Source organism: Myotis yumanensis, unplaced genomic scaffold, assembly GCF_028538775.1.
Source record: "Myotis yumanensis isolate MYYU_CA2020_CCGP unplaced genomic scaffold, mMyoYum1.0.hap1 SCAF_9, whole genome shotgun sequence".
In the NCBI taxonomy this organism is placed as follows: Eukaryota; Metazoa; Chordata; class Mammalia; order Chiroptera; family Vespertilionidae; genus Myotis; species Myotis yumanensis.
The window spans coordinates 67,647,467-67,669,642 of NW_027223760.1; the positions used below are offsets into that span (position 1 = coordinate 67,647,467).

The 22,176-nt window shown below is 39.2% G+C and overlaps 1 long non-coding RNA gene across 1 annotated transcript in view; it reads right to left on the minus strand.

Annotated features, from left to right (window-relative positions):
* LOC139016477 (uncharacterized) overlaps nucleotides 1–22,176 on the minus strand; it is a 125,958-nt gene that overhangs the window by 48,233 nt on the left and 55,549 nt on the right. Inside the window, exon 3 of the long non-coding RNA XR_011472682.1 lies at nucleotides 1,650–1,753. This is a non-coding gene — a long non-coding RNA (uncharacterized lncRNA). The remainder of the gene's footprint in view (nucleotides 1–1,649; nucleotides 1,754–22,176) is intronic.

Below are 22,176 nucleotides of genomic sequence, written 5' to 3' on the forward strand. Positions count from 1 at the left end.
TGAGTTTATCCCCTGTAACTTCACAAGCATAAACAAGTAAAGGTTATTGATATTTGTATATCATATGCATGCATGGCAAAACTAATAAATAATGAAGTAATTCCTAAGTTTACTAATAATTTACTGATTTATTTTTAAAATTACGTCTTCCCAGTTGCAGTCCATTGCATGTAGGGCCTGCATGACCATGGGCCCTGAGGCTATTAAGGCTACATGGCTATGGAGGCACACGGGCAAATGCAGGTCACAGAGCAAGTGAGAAATAGGAGCTCAAGAGCAAGCAAGCAAGAGAGAATTCTTAGTCTGGGGATTATAACTGAGAATTTAACCAATTAGCACTCAGGATTTGGCTTGCTCACAGTAGTACCACCCTATAGACTGACAAGCAAGCACCTCCCTTAGGACACCCTGACTTCACTGCTCATGCACCATCTCCCCTTTTGTTTGACCCCTCCCCCCAGTGATCTGCAGGGAAATGGCCAGTGGTTCCCCAGGGAGTGTGAAGCTTGTAGCTTCCTGGTGAAGCTGCCCAGATGACCATGCTTACAATGTCTGGCCTCCCCTTTGCTCTCTCACTATAATTAATGTTAACTAGCTGGTTATGATGGTAACAATCATAATATTTTCATTTAATTATTTGAATACATTGATAATAGCTGCTTTGTTTACTATATCTAATGTCTAGAACCTTTCTAGGGTTGCTAACTTTTCCTAAGTGTGGGTCAAATTTTCCTATGTCTTTGCCAGTCTAACAATTTTTGGTTGAATATATAAGCTCTTCAGATAATACTTTACAGTGAATCTGGATTCTCTTTGTTTTTTAGGAATTTTTAAAAATTATAATATGCTTAGAATCAAACTGCAGTATCTGGCTCTCCCACAGTATGCAGCAGCTAATATCTCTGCTCAGTTATTTCAACTTTACATACTACTGTCTTTTTTTTTTTTTTTTTTTTTTTTTTTAATATCCTGGCTCCATAGAGTATCAAGGACTACGGCAATTCATACTCACGATTTGGGGGCTTACCCTTTTTGTTGTTCCCTTGCTCCTGGGGTTTCCCCCTAAATTACTAATTGCTCTACCATCTCCAACATCTGTTCTTCAAAACCTCAGACCTGAAAGGTTTCTACTTTCTGCTTCCTAAGCTGTGTCCAGGTTGGAGAACACACGTGGTCAGGGGTGCAGTAGTCTCACATTTCACTAGCAACAGTTCTGTCTTTCCACGGTAGCTTCACTCTGGTTCTGCCTACTTTTCACCAGAGTCCCTAGAACTCCCCCACGGACACATAATTTAGTGGTCATCTTTTCACTGCATTTTTCCTAAAATCAGTTTCCTACTCATTTACATGGAAACTTTTCTATCATTTTAGTTAAAATAAAAATCATATACTTTCTAAAAGGTACCTTTTATGCTGCATTTTATCACTTTCACTTGTCCTACTTTTTTTCTTACTTAGTTATATTTGAGAGTCTTTATTCAAATGGAGTCCATAGTATCTATCTCATAATTCCACTGAAAATATACTTGGTGAATTTACTTTTGATTTTTGGTTTGTTTTCAGGTGGAGAAGGGGGAAAGTATTAACATATTACAGACACATTTGTACAGGACATCCTGACATCCTTTAAATACCTCCCCTTTTCCTACCTTGAAAGATCATGAAATATCTTCTTTCCTTTAGAATTTCAAGCCATGGTTATCTTTCCTCTGAAGTTTTGGAGGTGAGAGTTCTCCATTTAAAGCACAATTTTCTAAAAACAAACAAAACCTGTTTAAAAATGGGCTAAGGATTTGACTTTGCACATTATGTCACATTCAGGCTTTAGTTTTTTATCTCCTCCCCTCATAGCCACTTTTTCTAGTTTATCTATGAAGGGCCCAATCATCTCCTCATCTTTAAGCTGAATCTCTTGGTGCATTATTTCTATATCTTGAATAGGATTTGCACTTCCTTCAACAGGCCTGATATCATCATCTTCAAAAGCACGTGTTAGTTGAAAGATGCCATCACAGGAACTAATATGAGATAAGAAGGCATTTCCCAGATCTTGTCCATTGTGAGTTCCTTCTACAAGACCAGCAATACCCACTGCATTTAGAAAGGCAGGAATTTTGCTTGCTGGCTTGTGGTCCTGGTAGAGAAAATCAAGCCCTGTGTCTGGCACAGGTACTCTGCTCTCATCAGGATCAACAGAGCAGGGAAGGAAGTTTTCTGCTGAAGCCTGACTATTGGTTAGGACATTGAAGAAGGTAGATTTCCCAACAATACCAATTTTCAAGGAGGTTCCAAATCTTCCAAAGATTGGGGGTGGTTTAATTGCATCATCTCCCATTTTGGGGGGCATCCTGCTGCAGGCGAGCAATGACATGGGATCTCAGAGGGAGCAGCAGAGGGGGTCCTACCAGCAGCGGGAGGCAAGGAGGAAGAAGGAGAGAGTGCGATTTTAATTTGTTGATTACAAATAAATTTAAGTGAGTTGGTGAATTTGCAAATAAGGAAGATTGAATGTGTATCTATCTATACACATATTGCTACTACTACTAAACTCATATGTTTATGTCTCTGTGGATGTCTGCCCATTCATCTATCTTGAAAACCATGAATTCACACCAATATTTTAAATCCCAATTTAACACCTTGGGTTCCTTCTAGTTTTTCCCTATTTGGGCCACTGTGTCCCCCACCCTCACCCCCTAGTCCTTTCACTGGCACGGGCCTTACACTTTTCCCACATAATGATTTTAAGGCTGACTTTTTCTGGAAAGGAAGTTTGGGGCAAGAAGAGGGAGGGGTATGATTACATATTATGATCACATTTATATTTTTACGAGAGGTCCGATGCACGAAATTCCTGCAAGAGTAGGCCTTCCTTCCCCTGGCTGCCGGCACCAGCTTCCTTCTGGCACCCAGGATCTGGGCTTCCCTGGCAGCCCTGGCTTCATCCTGAAGGTAGTCTGGTCTAATTAGCATATTACATTTATATTATTATAGATTCCAATTGCAATATTTTGAAAGCTTTAAAAACTAAAAAGAGAATTGGCTAAGGGTTAATATATTTAAAAATTTTGAATAGTGTGTAAGTGGAGGCCAATTATATCTTTCTCTGTATTTATATAAAACTTCTCTAATTAAAAAAATGTTGACAGTGTGGTTATGCTGCCTTGTGAGACTGCATTTTCTCTAAGTGAAAATGTTTAATAGGAGCTTGGATAATTAATGATCAGAATATTTAAAAATCAGCTTCAGTATAAAGAAAATCTTGATCTATATGACATTTAAAGTCTTTTTCAACTTGAGAATTTTGTTTCATATAAAAAAGTCATTCTAAAATTAAAAGTAGCTCTGATTTCAGAATAGATGGCTCAAATCAATGTTTTCAGGTTTCTGTGCTGATTTTAAAAGTTTATTGTGAAACACTGATTTTTCTTGAGCATGTGAACTGCAGATAGTGTCATTTGAATAAGAGCAAATTTAAAAAATGTTACAGAATCCAGTGAACATCTTCATTTCAGTTAGTGTGACACTGAACAACAAATTTCAGGCCTTTCTTGATATTTGGTATCACAAGTGCTGCTTTGCCATCTGGTGGTTCTTCATGATATTTTCTTTAGAAAAAAGATCTTTAGTAATATACAAAATATGCACTATTTATATCACAAGAAATTTATTACATTAATATTTAGGATTAAATGATTCTGGGAATCATTCAGTTTATATTTTTGTACTCTATCTTGGTAAGCATATAATATCCTATATAATAAAAGGGTAATATGCAAATCGACCGAGAGGTGGAACGACTGGTCACTATGACGCACACTGACCATCAGGGGATAAAAGCTCAATGCAGGAGCTGCCTCCTGGTGGTAAGTGCACTCCCACAGGGCGAGCGCTGCTTAGCCAGAAGCCAGGCTGACAGCTGGTGAGTGCAGAGGCGGTGGTGGGAGCTAAGGATGTCCAACTGACAGCTTAGGCCCACTCCCCCAAGGGCTCCCAGGCTGAGGGGACCCAACCCCCCATGCATGAATGCCGTGCACCAGGCCTCTAGTATCAAATATTTTCAAGCAAAACCAAACTGATGCAAATTAAGATTATTAGCTCTAATGTTCCTTTGAAAAAAATGCCTCTTGCTAGCTATTCTTATTTGAAGGAGTAAAATAACCAAAACTCTTATATTATTAAAAAATCGCTTTTTTAAAGTGGTAAAATTGAATCTCCCAGAGATATAAAGTGAACATGTGCTAACTTTGTTAAACCTGTCAATGTGAAAAAAACATCCAAACCTGTAGAGAATTTTTATGAGTTTGTTTGAGCCAAATTGATGATAATTGCCAGGAAGCAAAATCTCAACGGATTGAGAAAATGCTCCAGAGAATGGCAGTTTTGCACCTTATGTTGTAATCAAAGCGGAAGACATAAGGGGGTTACATGAAATCAAATAGTGATCGATTAGGGAGGCAGAAGAAAGCAAATTGGGGAAATCTCTGGGGTTGGATAAAAAGTAAAACAGACAGAAACATACTTCATTTACATTGGTGGGTATAGAATAGTTAACCATTAACATTTATAGCACATAGAGATGCTATGTGGGAAAACAAGATAACAAAGAGAGGTTCTGTGGCCTCTTGTTCTGGCGGGAGATTGTGCCCCGAGGGGTCTGGAAAAAAGAGGATTGCCCTGACATTTCAAAGGTATGTTACTTTAGGTGCAAAAAGACAATAGATAGGCTCAATTACGGTAAAGATTGACTTTTGTCAAGGAAGGTACTGGCCTAGGACATGTTAACCTGTGATGACTGGCTTTTAGTTAGGAAGTTTTAAGCTCAGACCACCCTGTGTGGTTACTTGGAAGTCCGAGTTTATAAGGCTCACAATGCAGGCCTCCCCTCAGCTTGTGGCCCCTTTTTTTTTTTATCTACAAACCTAATGAAACTAGTGAGGTATAGCAACCAGTTAAAAGGGGAAGTGGAAAAACAGACACATTTATAATTAAATGATTGTGCAAATGGAAGCAAAACTAGTTTTTTCTATAATGGAGGAGGGAAGTCAATAAAACCTCTTTCAGACAGAATTTGCATGTCTTCAGACAGTCATTTGCAGTGCTAATGATATAGTAAGCAGTTAGACAGACAAGAGCAGAGTAGAAACTATAGGTCAGATACCAAAGTTCACCCGCCTTGGTGGAAAGCCCTAGTGCCTAACAATGGACAATTGTAAGGTGTAACCTCACCACCAGGGTGAACTTCCCGCCCTTAGCATATGGCTGGTCATGCAGTTTAATCCCATGACCTTTCATGTTGCTGGTCATGTGCTCCAGACCCTCCCCTAACCTTTCCTCCCCTGGTATATCACTAGTCATGCAGAAGAGCTCCCTACACGAGGAACAAGGGGGCCAAAGAAAAGGCTCATAAAACTCCCACACATGACCACTCCCTTAAGCATTAAGCCCCCAGGACAACAAGGCTCTGGCCCACATCAAATAATGTTAGAAGAAAAGCCAAGCCTCAGGTCTGTTGACCACAGAGAAAGAGTTTTTTATCCAACTAGAGGTAACATCTAGGCCTTACAAAGTTGTGTTACATCTCCAGGCCCAGAAAAGCAGCAAAGTCAGGTGGGGTGACACCATGGCTGACATCAGACCAGCTGTGATAGCTAATGATCCCCTGCCTTGGTGCCAACCAATCAGTGGAGACCGCAGCCCTGAGGAGACACAGGTGGAAAGCTGATGACTGTTCTACTGAGGTCCTCTCCTGAGACCTCCTGAAGGACCCAGTGAGCACACGAATGCAAATGCGGTCTCTCTCTCATGCTCGTGCTTTATCCCCTCTCTGTCCCCCAGGCACATTCTCTTTGCCTTTATTTCTCCTAAGCCAGTGGTTCTCAACCTTGGCTGCACATTAGAAACCCCTGGGAATCTTTTTAAAATCCTGATTTCTGGGCCTCATCCTCCGGAAATTCTGTTTCTTTGTTATGGGGTGGGGGCCACAACATTAGCAACAAAGAAACAGAATTTCCGGAGGATGAGGCCCAGAAATCAGGATGTTAAAAAGATTCCCAGGGGATTCTAATGCGCAGCCAAGGTTGAGAACCACTGTTCTGAGCTCCAAGGGTCCTTTCATCTCTGTAACTTGTTTCCTGAGTCCACACAGCTCAGCTGGCTCCCTTCTTCTACAGCTCACTTCTTCTGTCCCTGATTTTAAATCAGCTTTCATTTGTATTTGAGTATTGGCTCTGAATTCTTTCTTAGCCAGAGCTCAAGGACTGAGGTCTAACAACTAGTGCTGTTTTGCCATTAACACTATCAGCTATCTACAATTTACAGAGTTGTAACATAGCTTTGATAGAATAAAATCAGATAACACGCAGTCTAGAGAGCTATAGACATGTATTCCACTGGAAAACAAAATTTTCCTTATACACTATTCAAGTTCTCTCTCTGCTTTGCAGATTTCCCCATATATGGGACTATTGCAATCTATATTATTTTTGTACATATAGTTTCATGATTTGAAATTAGAATCAGCAACTGGGCACGTATAAGAAGTAATTCCCATTTCCTGTTTCCATTGCTTGGCTGGCAGGAAGTCTATTACCAATTGTCTCCTCCCCTAATACCTGAAGAGTTTTAATGAGCACCCTGGTGTTTCTGACTCGGGCTGAGAATCACTAGTCTAGAGCAGCAATTTTCCACCCTGGCTGCACATTAAAACCTCCTCCAGAACTTAAATCAGAATTTTAAAGAGTGGGATTAAAGAAGAAATACTTTTAAAGCTTTCAGAGGTCATTCTAGTACATAGCCAGAGTTGGAAACTATGGACTCTAGAAGAGGGTTCTGAAATCTTGGTGACACACTAGAATCACCTGGAGAAATTTTAACAAATGCTGATGTCCACCTGCCTTGGTAGCATTTATTGTCAAAAATTTCTTCTGGATTTTTACTTCTCAAAATTAAACTGAAAAGGAAAGATGATTGAGCTTAAAAGGAAAACTTTACAATGTACTTAATGTACCTAAAACGGGGAAAAGACACAAGGGATATAGAGCACTCTCCTTTGTCTATTGATCGATGAATAGATATAGATATTCACAATTTTTTTCACTGCTCTCTTAGGGTGCATGTGGGGAATTAAATAAGAATTTGGAAGCCAAGATGGAGAAGAAGCAGATGGGAAAGGCTTAGACCAAGGAAGATTGCCTGAGAGAGCAAAGTCTGGATTCAGAGAAACAGGGTACAGTTCTGAAGAATTAATAACATTAAATAGGAAACACTTGAACTGAGGAGAAGGTCTCCAATGAAAGATAATGTTAGCAGAAAGGGAATGGTGAAAATAGTAACATTAACATGAAGCATAGTAACCTCCATCTTGAATAAAAAACTGCTGTTTGAAACTCTCTGCTATTGTTAGATATTCCCTAGTCCTGTAAATTCTGTCATTATAAACTCTGTCACTTTAAGACAGTCTGTTATTCTGTAAAATGACTTTGTTTTTAGTTCAAATAATATAAAAAGGTAAACTTAACTGTCTGACCTTGCAAGCTAGCCATCCAATGTAATAGAGTAATACTGATAATAATTCCTATATTTTTATGCCAAGTACAAACTCATTATGTATTCAAGCTTACAACACTCTGTAACAATAACTCACACAGATCCCTTTGTAATATCTGCAAAGAAAGAGGCTCAAAAAGTATAAATACGGGAGACTTCCTGTATGTGGTGCTCAGAGATTTGGAAGAGACACCTCCCTCTGGGTCACAAGCAATAAACGACTCCTAATTAATTGGCTCATTAAGGCGTCTTGTATCCTTGTATCTCATTTGCTGATTTATGATACAACGAACAATTATGAAGGACTACTTAAAAGACAAGGACCATATGTATGCTTGAAAACACTTTGTTTCTTAATCATTACAAACCACAACATGGTAGGTGTAGGAAACATATATATATACAGGGAATGTAGGAATGTCACCATGAAAGAAATAAGACTTTTGGGGTCCATCTTGGGCCACATTTATATCAATTGAGTTCATAACAAAAACCCAGAAGTCAATTTATTAATTTAAAATTCTTTAAATGTTCTCAAAGAGGACCAGATTTGTTTCCATGCAACATGACCAAAGTGTTTCTTAAGGACAGGCATGGTGCATAAGAAATCAAATAATAATCGGAACTCTCCTTAAGGTATATGGATTCTGATGTATCATATATCTAAAACATCAAGGCACAGCTCACAATAATGGTGATTTTGCTAGTGAGCTTGAACTATCCATATCCTTTGTTTACACTGTGTTGTTGTCCACATTATGGACTAAAGACTGCGAGGGGCATAGCTAAACCATCTAATGGCCATCAGAGGAATGTTTCACACCACTGGATATACATAAAAATCATCTGGGGAGTATTTTTTAATTAATTAATTTATTTTTCATTTTTAGAGAAAGTGAAAGGGAAGGGGAAGGGGGAGGAGAGGGGAGAGAGAGAAAGAGAGAAACAGAGAGGGGTGGGAGAGAGAGAGAGAGAGAGAGAGAGAGAAAGAAAGAGGAGAGAAATATCGATGTGAGAGACACGGACTGGTTGCCTCCATACCCTCTGCAACTGGGGGCGGGATACCAACCTGCAACCCAGGTACATGCCCTTGACCAGGAATCAAACCCAAGACCCTCCAGTGCATGGGCTGCCATTATAACCACTGAGCAATGTCATCCAGGGCTCTGGGGAGTTTTTTTTAAAGCATCAATGTCCAGATTTTACCCCCAGAGACCTTAAATTGGTTTGAAATAGGTCCTAGATATTAGCATTTGTTAAAAGTTCTCTACACAGTTCTAATGTATTCTTGCAAATTCCAACCCCAGAGTCCATAGTTCTCAGCCTTGACTAAATGTTAGACCAGTGATTTTCATATGCTGCATCAGAAACACTGGGGGCTCATTAAAACACAAATTGCTTAATTTGCATTTTTAACAGGCTCCCAGGTGATAATGATGCTGCTGGTCCAGGAAGCAGACTTTGAGAATTATTGATCATTTAATGCAGCATCAGCTTTGTCTGTTTTTCTTTACGATTTACTAGAGGCCCGGTGCACAAATTTGTTGGTGGGGTCCCTCTGGGTGGCCTGCAGGGATCAGGCCGAAACCCACAGTCCAACGCCACCTGCAGCTACTACTTGCCACTCCTGCTCATCCCAACCCCACTGTGCCTACCACAGGCTCGTGCCCAATCAGTCCTGATCAGGATCCCTGTGTCTGGAGCCCTCCCTAGGGGAGTGGCCTGCGGGATCAAGCTGAAACCAGCTCTCTGACATCCCCTGAGGGGTCCTGGATTGTGAGAAGGCACAGGCCAGACTGAGGGACCCCACTGGTGCATGATTGGGCAGGGGAGGGACTTTGGGAGGGCTCCGGGGCATGTCCAGCCCATCTTGTTCAGTCCTGATTGGCCAGACCCCAGCAGCCAGTTAACCTACTAGTCAGAGCATCTGCCCCCTGGTGGTCAGTGCACATCATATGAAGCGGTTGAGCAGCCTTAGCATATCATTAGCATATTACACTTTGATTGGTTTTTCAGTTCTGTCATTTGGTCTATTTGCATATTACCCTTTTATTATATACTAGAGGCCTGGTGCACAAAATTCGTGCACTGGGTGGGTTTTCCCACAGCCCAGCCTGCCCCCTCTCACAGTCTGGGAGCCCTCAGGGGATGTCCTACTGATAGGGAGCAGGCCTACGCTACAGTCTAGCTACAGTGGCTCAGAGCAAGCCCCCCCCCCGGGCAAGTCTGCTGGTCCACTGGGGGCCTTGGTCCCAACCACAGCGTGGCTTGGAGCATGCCCCCTGGGTGGGTCCGCGGGTCCGCTGGTGGCCTTGTTCCCAGGGCAGGCAGTGCAGCACTCCTGCACTCCCTGGTGGGAGTGGCCTTGGAGCTGGGCAATGCCACACTCTGGCCAGGGGTGTTGCTCCCAGGACAGGAAGGCTCCCAAAGCAGGCAGCGTGGGGTGCCTGCCCCCAAACTCCTGGCAGGAGTGGTCTTGGAGCTGGGCAGCGCCGGGGCTGGGGGCAGGCTCCGAGCCGCGCTGTGGCCGCTTGGAGCCCACCCCCAGCCCTGTTGTGTGGTGTGTGTCCACTGGGGCTGGGGGCATGCTCTGAGCTGGTCGTGATGCAGCCTCCTGAGCTAGTTGTGATGTCCTGGCCTAATTTGCATATTTCTCTCTTATTATATAGGACTAGTGGCCCGGTGCATGAAATTCGTGCATGGGGGGTGTCCCTCAGCCCGGCCTGCACCCTCTCCAATCTGGGACCCCTCAAGGTATGTCCGACTGTTGGAATCAGGCCTAAACCAGCAGTTGGACATCCCCCTCACAATCCAGGACTGCTGGCTCTTAACCGCTCACCTGACTGCCTGCCTGATTGCCCCTAACCACTCTTCCTGCTGGCCTGCTTTCCCCCAACTGGCCCCCGCTCCTGGCCTGATCGCCCCTAACCACCTCTGCCTCAGCCCCGCCATCATGGCTTTGTCCGGAAGGACGTCTGGAAGATCTCTGGAAGGTGTCCTGGTCTAATTAGCATATTACTCTTTTATTAATATAGAAGATTTAAGTATCCAAGGCCTACTAAAACCACTCTTTAAAAAACGGTGGTAAAGTAACAAAAAATTTTCCAGATTCTTGTGATTCCTTACAAAAAAAAATGTATATGTGCAACTATTCATATATGTGTTTTTGTATTCTTTTTTTTCAATACATTTTTATTGATTTAAGAGAGGAAGGAAGAGGGAGATAGAAACATCAATGATGAGAGAGAATCACTGATTGGCTGCCTCCTGCATACCCCTCACTGGGGATCAAGCCCACAACCCAGGTATGTGCCCTTGACCAAAATCAAACCAGGGACCTTTCAGTATGCAGGCCAATGTTCTGTCCATTGAGCCAAACTGGCCAGGACTATGTATTCTTTTTTAACTACACAAAGGGATTATGTTCATTTTTGATAATATAATTATGATACATTAATTTTTATTATTTTTCTAATAATGAAAGTTAGAAATATTGACAACTAAAGAGAGTAGAATACATTTTTCAAGAGTGTTTTGTTCCATAGGAAAAGCAACCTGAAATTACAAATATGCAAAAATGAGCTACAATAGATACATTTTAGTGCACATTATTGTAGCCATGCTTTTTAGGAGACTTAATAAGAATAATAATTAATGTAAAAGCTTGTTACAATAAGCAGATTCTGATCAAATACATTATTGATATTTAAAATTGTTTTTCTAGTGTTAAGGTTATACTGAAGCATACATCTTATATAAAAAACTAGTGTTTGAATTTTAACCCTGCTATTTTGGCTTCTGTAAATACTTGCTTGCTTAAATAATAAGGAAAATAGATTACTCCCATTCCAGAGAGGCCAGAAACTATGCCCCAGACAGAGTTGTCAGTGCTGGCACCAGGCCAGGCCTTGAGATATGGTCTCATGGCCCCTTCCCAGCATGCAGGCCTTCGTTCTCAGAAGGCCCGGAAGTCTCATTACAAATTTGGGAGAAAAAAGACTGGAAAAAGCATAAATAGAGAAAGTTTCCTCCATGTTAAAAGACTGGAAAAAGCATAAATAGAGAAAGTTTCCTCCATGTTGGGGGGCCCAGAATTTGAAAGACACATTTTTTCTCTGGGCCTGCACCGAATTTAATAATTGAAATATATCCCTTTCTCTAAGTGTGGCTTGGTTTTTCTCTGGTCTTCTATAACAATACTACTCTGTAGATGGCTCTTAAAAAGCTTATAGCTACTTATTAAAGAAAATATGACTTAGTGCTGATTTGATTAACAAATTGTTTAGCCTTGAGGTAGTTATTCAACATCTCTAGGCTTTATTTTATTTGAAAAATGATCTATGTAATTTCTGCCACTTATATTTGTTTTTTACTCTTAAAGTATGGTCAAATATTAAAGAATATTTGTTTAAAATGTGTATGATATAAAGAATAATGATATGATGGCTAGCTGCATTCTGGTGCCCATCATATTCTCTGTCCATCTAGTTTATGAAAACATTTTTGCTATATTCTTTAAAGTCTCCATGTGTCTGTATTTGATCCCATCTCCTTCTATTTCTGCTCAGAAAAAGTATTACCATAAATTTAGAGGTTATTATTTCCTTGCTTGTTTTCATAGTTTTGCCAGATGTGTTTGTATGACCAAGTATACATTTATCTTAGCATGTTTTGAACACTATCTAGATGCATTTGTACCATGTTTTCCTCTTGGTGATGAGCAATTTCCTTATTGTAACCTTGGGAAGTAGGTTTATATTAAGTTTATTGATCAACCTTGAGTACCCTATTACATTTCCTACCTTGTAAAATATTTTGTTTCACTTCTTAAGTAGACATAAACTAAAGCTCAATTTACTTTTCCTTGCCTGATACTATCAAGGTGAAAATGGTTCATTGCTTACCTGTCTCTGATTTCCTACTTTAATTTAGATTTTGGTCTTTATTATCCCATATTTTCTTGTTAGTTCTTCAATGCATTTGAAAATGTATTTGCAATATTTTATCCTATTTTTAGTAGTAGTTTGAGCCAAAGACTATATTAAGCAATTGAGACAAAGTTAAATTAACTCACAGTTCCTGATTTCTAGAAGGTTGAATCCAGACTGTGAGAAGTTAGTCATGTAAACAAACACTTAACATTGTTACTTACTCATTCAAAAATATATACTGAATTTCCATCTTCAGACACCAACTAGACTTGAAGCAAACAAGCCAGAAATGATAAAGATAAGGATTAGAATACAAATTAATGAGATAAATAATTAAAAAATGATAGAGGAAAATATCAACAAAATCAAAAGTTGATTCTTTGAAAGAAATAACCAAACTGATAAATGTTTAGCTAGACTGACCAAGAAAAAAGAGGAGAAGAGTCAAATTACTAGAATCAGGAATGAAAGAGTAGTTCAACAGTTCCTTCAAAAGGTTAAATTTGGAGTTTATATGAGCCAGCAATTCGACTCCTAGGTATATACTCAAGAGAAGTGGCAAAAGGGTATTTAAATATTTAAACAAATATTTGTACATGAATATTCCTATCAGCACTATTCACAACAGGAAAAAAGTGGAAGCAACCTAAATGTCCTCCAGCTGATGAACGGAAAAACAGTGTGGCATACCATGCAATGGGACAATGTTATTAAACAATAAAAGGAAATGAAGTACTGATACACGCAACAGCATAAATGAACCTTGAAAGCATTATGCTAAGTGAAAGAAACCAGCCACAAAAGGCCACATATTTTTAAAATGCATTTATGAAAAATGTCTAGAATAAGCAAATCTATGGAGACTGGGGATTAGTGGTATGGAAGACTGGGTTGTGGAGTTGTGAGAAATGCTGAGATGATTGCAGAAGGACATGTAGCTTCTTTTTGATGTGGTCCAATGTTTTAAAATTGATGTGGTGATAGTTGAATAATGCTGTGAATATAGTAAATACCACTGAATAGTATACTTTAAATGGGCTAATTGTATGGTATGTAACATATAGGTCAGTAAAGTTGCACATGAGTGATTAAATCACCAAAGTTTGATTTCAGATGTGATATAGATATTTAGTACCCAATCTCAGCAAATAAATCAACTTGACCTATAGCTATATTAAATGACAAATTTGAAATAGAGATATAGAGATGCTATGTGATTTGTAGATGCTTTAGACCTTATTTCAGTATCTCCACTCAGTTATTATTCATTGTGGTAATTCAGATAAACATACTCAATATCTTTGAAACATAATTCCCTAATTTTTAAAATAAAAAATGATTTTTGGTGAACATTTAATAAGTGAAATCATAGAAAGTCCTTCACCTAGTGGCAAGGGAGCAGCTTAACACTATAAGTAATTATGAATTTTATCGCTACATTTATCAAATTATTATAGACTCTGTGTTATAGTGACTATGGGGGGAAAACCATCCTGGGTATGTTTTCACACACTCACACACAAAACACAGCTTGTGGGGAATTTACATGTCTTAAATCATACATAATCACTCACATAGAAAACACTCAGAGCATTTGGTAACCCAAAGGGAAAGAAAAGATGTATCTAAATATTTATTTTCTACTCATTATCCTACCCGTGTGTACATTTTTCGTTTTGAACTTTGCTCTCAAACAGAATCAGGGATCATTAAGGGCAGCCAGCTGCTTCCCATCCTAGCAACCGCCCTCTGAGCCGTTATGGGCTATTTGAAGGTATTGCTCTGCTACTGTGCTGGGCCTCTCCCTGGAAGCACTTCAGGTTCTTGTGCCTGGCATGTTAGGCAGCAGCGAAGCAGAGAAAAAAGGGTGGCCTTAATGGTTGACTTAATGGTGTGTTAAGTGTTCATTTCTGCTGAACTGATCACAGGCTTTGGTGTGTGTCTAGTTTTATTGGGTCTCTGTCAACCAACATGCAGAGAGTACTAAATTTTGAAGAAATTTATGGTTTGAGCAGAGCAGAGTATGAGGAAAACAACTACGAAGTTGGTGTGAGGCCATCATAGGGAAGAGGACTAGAATGAGTATTTTCTCTGCCTCCAAGCATTTTTTTAAAAAAAATGTAAGCATGTTTTAGGTAATTTTTTAAATTATTATTTTTGTCCCCTGGATTAAGATATCTAGAAATACTGGATATCTTTTTTTACTTTGCTTCTCCACAGGGGAAAAAAAATCAAGTAACTACGAGTATTTACTTGCAATTATTTTTAAATATTAATAGAAGAGGAAAGCTATAATATTTACTTAGCATCTATGAAATTCTTTTAAATATGTGAAGTTCAAACAAATTTTCAAATATAAGAGTTTAATGTGAAGTGAGCAAGTCATAATTTTATTAGCCACATATCCCCGTCTTTGAAAACAGACTGTGGATAAATTAGTGAAATTGTAATTTAGTACTTATTTATAATATTTGAGTAATGAATAAAAAACATTAAAAATATGAGCTTGCTGAAGAATATTAACAATGACCTTGGTGTTATTACCCTATCATGACAGACAAAGTGCTAACAGAAAAGGAAAATGACATATGACAAATAACAAACTTGCCTTATATTTGCTCATATTCTCATAAAAAAACCCTCAATAATTTGGAGTCACTGCTGCCTCCACAATTATCAAGTGAGAATTGTGAATAAAAACAAACACAATTATATCTATACTTCCTATCCTTTTACCTTTGTCACTTGAAAAACTCTAATCACTCATTCAAATCTTAATATGGATTTTATACTAATTGTAATAGTGGTGGGATGACTGAAATTTTTATAACGTTAGCATGAAATGAAAAATCTAAGTAGACACAAATCAGAAATGAAAATGTGAAACAAATTTTATAAGTTATTAGAAGCCCAGCATGCGAAATCGCTGTGCTTGCAGCCCCATCTACCCGCGCCAGTCTTTGGTTGTTACAGCGTTAAGGCCACTGGGTTTTTATAATATAGATATCTCAAAGATTTAAAAAATATAAAAATATAGTGGTAAATATTCTGTTCAATGATCTGATCAGAATAATGGCACTTTTTACAGCTGTGGTTCTCAACCTTCTGGCCCTTTAAATACAGTTCCTCATGTTGTGGTGACCCCCAACCATAAAATTATTTTTCTTGCTACTTCATAACTGTAATGTTGCTACTGTTATGAATCGTAATGTAAATATCTGATATGCAGGATGGTCTTAGGTGACCCCTGTGATCGACCGCCAAAGGGGTCACGACCCACAGGTTGAGAACCGCTGTTCTACAGAGATCTCCATGAGTAATCATTCCTTCTTCCTCAGAGGCAGATTCTCCTCACTTTCCCCCAAAAGTTCTGAGGTGTGTGAAGTTTCCAGAAAGGATCTGGAGTCCAAGAAAGGCTCTTGGATAATATTGGGGGACCACAGTGGTTGGCAGCTGTTAGAAGATTTACAAAGCATTAAGGTAACTCCAACATAAATCTCTGAGGGACTGGGAAAATTTTTAAGACAAGAAATTCATTGTTTTGACCATCAAGATAAAAATCTAAGTAGACACAAATCAGATTATTAAAAGCCATCAAGGAAATCTCATGAAAGGAATAGTAGATTTATTTCTAATGGGAATCTCTTAAGCTAAAGCTGCAAAATTATTGGGCACAGGTCCAGCACTTAAAAACTGTTAAAACATAATCCACTTAACTCTAAGACTTGCAGACTGGGATAAATTGGTCACAGAAGGGTTAGATTGACATTAGGTCACCCATCAACTTCAGGAACATGTTCATTTTTTTAAAATATACTTTTATTGATTTCAGAGAGGGAGGGAGAGGAAGAGAGAGATAGAAACATCAACAATGAGAGAGAATCATTGATCAGCTGCCTCCTGCACACTCCCCATTGAGGATCGGGCTTGTGCCCTGATTATGAATTCAACTATGACCTCCTAGGATCATAGGTCAATGCTCAACCACTGAGCAACACCGTCTGAGCAGGAACTTTCTTTTATTTTTGCAATGAGGTACAATGTAAAACATCATAAAGGTCCCAACCAGGTGGCACATCTCTCTCTCTCAGGTATTAATTTGGCTCCAAAGAGACCGAAGGCTTAACTAAATGGGATCTTCAAATTTCAAAGAACTGAGCACTTCACCTTCTGGCATACCTACTTATTTTATGTCTGAGAGCTGTGGTAACAGAAGCTGTAGATATCTACCTAAATGGCAAAAACTTACAAAGACAACTTAGAATTACAATGGCCATTATGGGGAACATTCCAATTAAACAAGATTATTCATTTAAGAAAGGCAATTGAAAGCAAGGGCTCCCAAATTAAAAAACAGAAAGGGAGAGCTATTTTAATTGGCATGCAGAAGCCTCCATAAGGCTTCAGAATGCCAAAATAGCGACATTGAAAGACTCACCTCACAAAACTAATGAAATATTGAAGAACAAGAGGTACCTAAAACAAAGGACTATAAGACTGGTTGTGAGTGCCTTCTGGGGAATAGGGGGATAGTAAGGTGTCAGCTGTGTGCTCTCTGGGCCTTGTAGCCATGCCTCACAAAATTGAGGAGATCAAGGACTTCTGGCCCACAGCTAGAAGAAAGGATGCAAATCTGTGAAGATCAAAAAAAATAAAGAGCCCTGGCCGATGTGGCTCAGTTGGTTGAGCATAGTCCCATGCACCAAAAGGTCACTGGTTCAATTCCCAGTCAGGGTACATGCCTGGATTGTGGGCTTAATCCCCAACCCATGTCTCTCTCTCCCCCTCCCTTTCCTTTCCTCTCTCTCTAAAATCAATAAAAACATATTTTAAAAAAGAAAATAAGGATAATGTGAATTTATAGTCTGATGCTGCAGACACCTTTATATCTTGATTATTACAGACAGAGAAAAGGAAGCAGTCCCTACCCCCAGGTTTGGTGGTGAAGGAGCTGAAATGAACCAGACCGGCTGATCTAAACTGTATTACAAATGTTATAAATTTAAAAAAATAAAAAGTTATAAGACTGACATGACTCCTTACTACTCCCCTCTATCCTCCTTCACCTGAGTACTCACAATCTATTAATCCTCTAGCTGAATTGCCTTTCCACTCTGAAGAGAATACAAGATGGTAAGCAAAAGTCTACGTAGTTATCAGCCTCACAACTGCAACGGCTCCAAGGCGAGAAATCCGAAATACCTGGGCTTCTCCCACTGCACTCTCCTAGGGGTCCATCATCAAATTCCTGGCCCAGAAATTGTGTTTCATTTCCATCAAACAGGACATTGCAAAAGAGATTGTCTTAGAAGGTTTTGCCAAATCTTCGCCCACCAATCAAATGCCCCTCTCTGGGCCCCTCCCATGGTTGATGGGACTCTAATTGATTCTCTAGTAAACTGCTACTAGTTATTCCCTTAAACAGTTAGAGAAAAGTAAAATTAAAATTAATGAAAAACCATCCTAGCCCGTTTGGCTCAGTGAATAGAGAATTGGCCTTCGGACTGAAGGATCTTGGGTTGATTCCAATCAAGTGCACATACCTCAGTTGCAGACTCAATCCCCAGCCCTGGTCAGGGAGGCAACCAATCAATGTTTCTCTCTCTGTTTCTCCTCCTTTCTACTCTCTCTAAAAGTCAATGAAAAAAATATCCTATGGTGAAGATTAACAACAACAACAAAAAGAATGGAAAACCTTTCAATTTAAAGCAGGGCTATCTTTTACTTTAAATCCCACTTGCTCTGGAGCCTGCCAATGGGATCCAAGAAAAAAAACAACACGAAAAAGCCAAGCCAACGAAGGGTGAAAATTTTTACCAGAGTCAGCATTCCCAGATCTCCACAGCACCTGCTCAAGAAGGGCAGTTATAAAGATACTAGAGGCTCGGTGCACAAAATTAGTGCATGGAGGGGGGGGGAGGGGGGTCCCTCAGCCCAGCCTGTACCTTCTCCAAACTGGGACCGCTGGCTCCTAACTGCTCACTTGCCTGCCAGCCTGATCGCTCCTAACCACTCTGCCTGCCTGCCTGATTGCCCCTAACCGCCTCTGCCTAAGCCCCTGCCACCATGGCTTTGTCTGGAAGGAGGACTGGGTGACCTGACGATGTCCAGTCTATCCGGCCTAATTAGCATATTACCTTTTTATTAGTATAGATTATTAGTATAGATTTGGATCAAGACATAAAATGAAGGCTTCCCCCATGGTCTGGCCCAAGTCATAAATCAAAACCTAAGTCAGCCTGCACTTATGGGAAACACCTGTCAAGGAAACCTAACCTATCACAATCCTCCAGCTTAGCTTTAGCTAGTTTACTTTCCCCTCAAAAATAGGACTGCTAGGCTTATAAGGAGATTGCTGATAGCCAATCATGACCTGTTTTCCAGGTGCCTGTTCTAATGCTCTAACTCCCTCCTGCCTCAAATCCCCCTTGCTGGTGAGGCATTGTACTCTTCCAATGCATGGATAGTTTCCCTTTATTCAAGTTCACATGATCTAGAATAATCTTAGTTTAAATAAAGCTTAGTTTAAGTTTGCTGGTTTAATTAAAACATGCATGTCTTTAGAGTTATCAGAATTAAATATAATCTTTTATTCTGACTACAAAAGTCAAATAAGCTCATGTTATCTCTGTTACAGAACTTGTCAGCAGGAAAGATAAGATTGTAGGCAGAATTGATAGCTACTAAGGTAGGAAAGGGGAAAAGGGGGAGAAAAGGGGGAGTTTATCTCACTCCCTGAGCAGTTAGCTGTCTTAGGACTTGCCAAACAAGATGACCAAATGTATGCACAAACATTCTGAAATAAGCCACAACAATGTAGTAGGGGACTTTGAAACCTAGCCTGCTACTCAAAATATCTGGCGGGGGAACTTTGAAACCTATAGGGGCAAGGTCATAAAACCCCTTGAACCCCCTCTTGACAAGGTGTTTAGACTAGCTGAGTTGTCTGCTTGTGCTTTATGCCAAGTACATGCTTTTTTTTAAAAAAAAAAATCTATTTTTTATTGATTTCAGAGAGGAAGGGAGAGGAAAAGAGAGATAGAAACATTAATAATGAAAGAGAATCATTGATCATCTGCCTCCTGAAGGCCCCTACTGGGGACTGAGCCCACAACCCGGGTATGTGCCCTAACCAGGAATTGAACCATGACCTCCTGGTTCATAGGTAAATGCTCAACCATTGAACAGACCAGCTGGGCTCAAGTACACTCTTAATAAATTCTTGCTTTGCTTCTTTAATAAATTTGCTTGCTTTGCTTCCTTAGTAAATTCACTTGCTTTGTGTCAATGCTGCTTTCTGTCACTCTGGACCATTTCACCCCAAACAAGGTTGACTTAAGTGGCCCCAGCCAATCAGATATTTTCCATTTGCCTCCCCTTTGTTCTTTATTCTCTATCCTATAAAACTTCGGGCCTTCTGCCCGATTTTGCAGTTCTCAGAAAAAAAGACTGTCTGCTTCATGAAGTTTTGAAGTTTATTTGTCTTCTTTAATCATTTTTAAACAAAGATAAAATTAGATCATATGAGAATAAACATAACATACATATAACAAAAGTCATTATAATTCTGCCAGCAGTGTTGATACAATACAGCCATTAAAAAGGCTAGCTCAACTAACCACTACATTTTTTTTTTCAGTTTGATCTAACCTCTGAAATCACATCAAGAAAATGCTAACCTTCTTTCTTTTCCTTTACTGTGAATAATTTGGGTTTTAAGAAATCCCAATTTTCTTCATAAAGCAAATTCTCCATATACCATTAACAAGCTGAAAAGTTACCATTGAATTTGTTTGGCCTTATATTTCCTACTAGAGGCCTGGTGCACGAAATTAGTGCACTCGGGGGGAAAGGGGTCTCTCAGCCCAGATTACAAGAGGGCGCAGGCCAGGCCGAGGAACCCCACTGGTGCTTGATTGGGGCTGGGGAGGAACATGGGAGGTTGGCCAGCCAGGGATCACGGGAGGGCTCCAGGACATGTCCAGCCCATCTCTCTCAGTACCTATTGATTGGACCCCAGCAGCAAGCTAACCTACCAGTCGAAGCATCTGCCCCCTGGTGACCAGTGCACATCATAGCAACTGGTCAACCAGTGGACTGTCTGGTCCCTGGTGGTCAATACATGTCATAGCAAGCGGTTGAGCAGCCTTAGCATAATAAGCTTTGATTGGTTGAATGGACGGCCTGACGACCTGACACTTAGCATATTAAGCTTTTATTATATAGGATAAATAGATTGGCTTACAATCTAACCCAGTTTGTGCTGCCATTAAAAATCTCTGGATAAAAAAAAAAAAAAATGAATCCTTGAAATTTTTTAAAATCAAGAATAAACTATTTTATATTCAAAGAAGCTATTTTTTTATTATTTTAATAATATCTAGTGAATAATTATATAAATATGCCCTAATGTTTAGAATTAATTTTTTTGTTTAGTGTTTCCATTCTGAAACATTATTTTATTCATTATGAAAATAATACATTTACTAATATAGCATGCTGCATTTCCAACGGAAGAATTCTTACCTTGTCATCTACAAGCAAATAGTGCAATTTTAGAAATGGTATTTCTAGGAGATTACTAATAAGTAAACTCTAGTGATTTTCAAAAATGTAATGGCAATGCTTTAGTAATATGCATTTTTGAGTAGGAGAGGATTACATAGCTAACAATTTAAAATTACTCAGTCTGGCCACTAGATAGCAGTATAAGTCTTTGGACTCAAATACCTGAATAATTTCATTTTATAATAGCTTTTGTTAAATCTCCCACAAAGCAAAATCTGAGGCAAAATGTTAATGTTACTATATAAAGTATTTCTCAGTTGTGTTCCACTTTGGTATGATATTTTCAAATTCTAACTGTAGTTAATAACTTCAACTTATTTTATTTTACTTATTGATTAAATATAAAACAGCAGGATGCATTTTTACTGAGTATAAGACTCAACAATTATTTCAGAAAATAAGTGAGATTATTATTCTTTAGGTAATATACACTGTATTTTCAGTGCTGTCATTCAATTACATCAATGAAAACATTGTTCATTTTAAAAATGTGTTAGTATGCTTGTTGCTAGTAAATTTATTACTTATGCATATATGAAAATCAAATGTAGAGGTTTAGACTTTTGATCCAATGACAGATGATAAAAGAAACAAAAATGAGAAGGATCCACAGCACTGTTGAAAAACATAAGACGTCTTTAGTGTGAAGGAAGCATTGATGAATTGGAAGTTACAAAGTAGATGGAATTCAGTGGAAAAACAAATTTAAAAATAGTATATATGACTCTAAGATAGCCAAAATAAGTAAAGAATTGGGGGCACCATGGAAGTAAATGATCATGCTCCCCAACAATTACACCAAAAGCTGAGTTTGGAAGCACGAGTGGGAAGTATGAAAATAAGGGAACTTAGAGACCGTGGAACTATGTTGGTGCACAGCTTATGCAATAAGAACAGCTGACTGTGGTGTTTACTTATAGATTAAAGCTGGAAAAAATTTTCTCTACATTACATGAATGATGCACCTTGAAAGAGACACTGGCAATATTAAAAGTATTTGAGACTACCACAAAGTAGTTATAAAATATAACTATTTCTGTAACATGAAGATAAAGCCCTAGAGTAAACACAGTGGACTTATTTCATAGCTGGAAGAACTGTGTTCCTGTCAATGAACAATGTAGTTTAT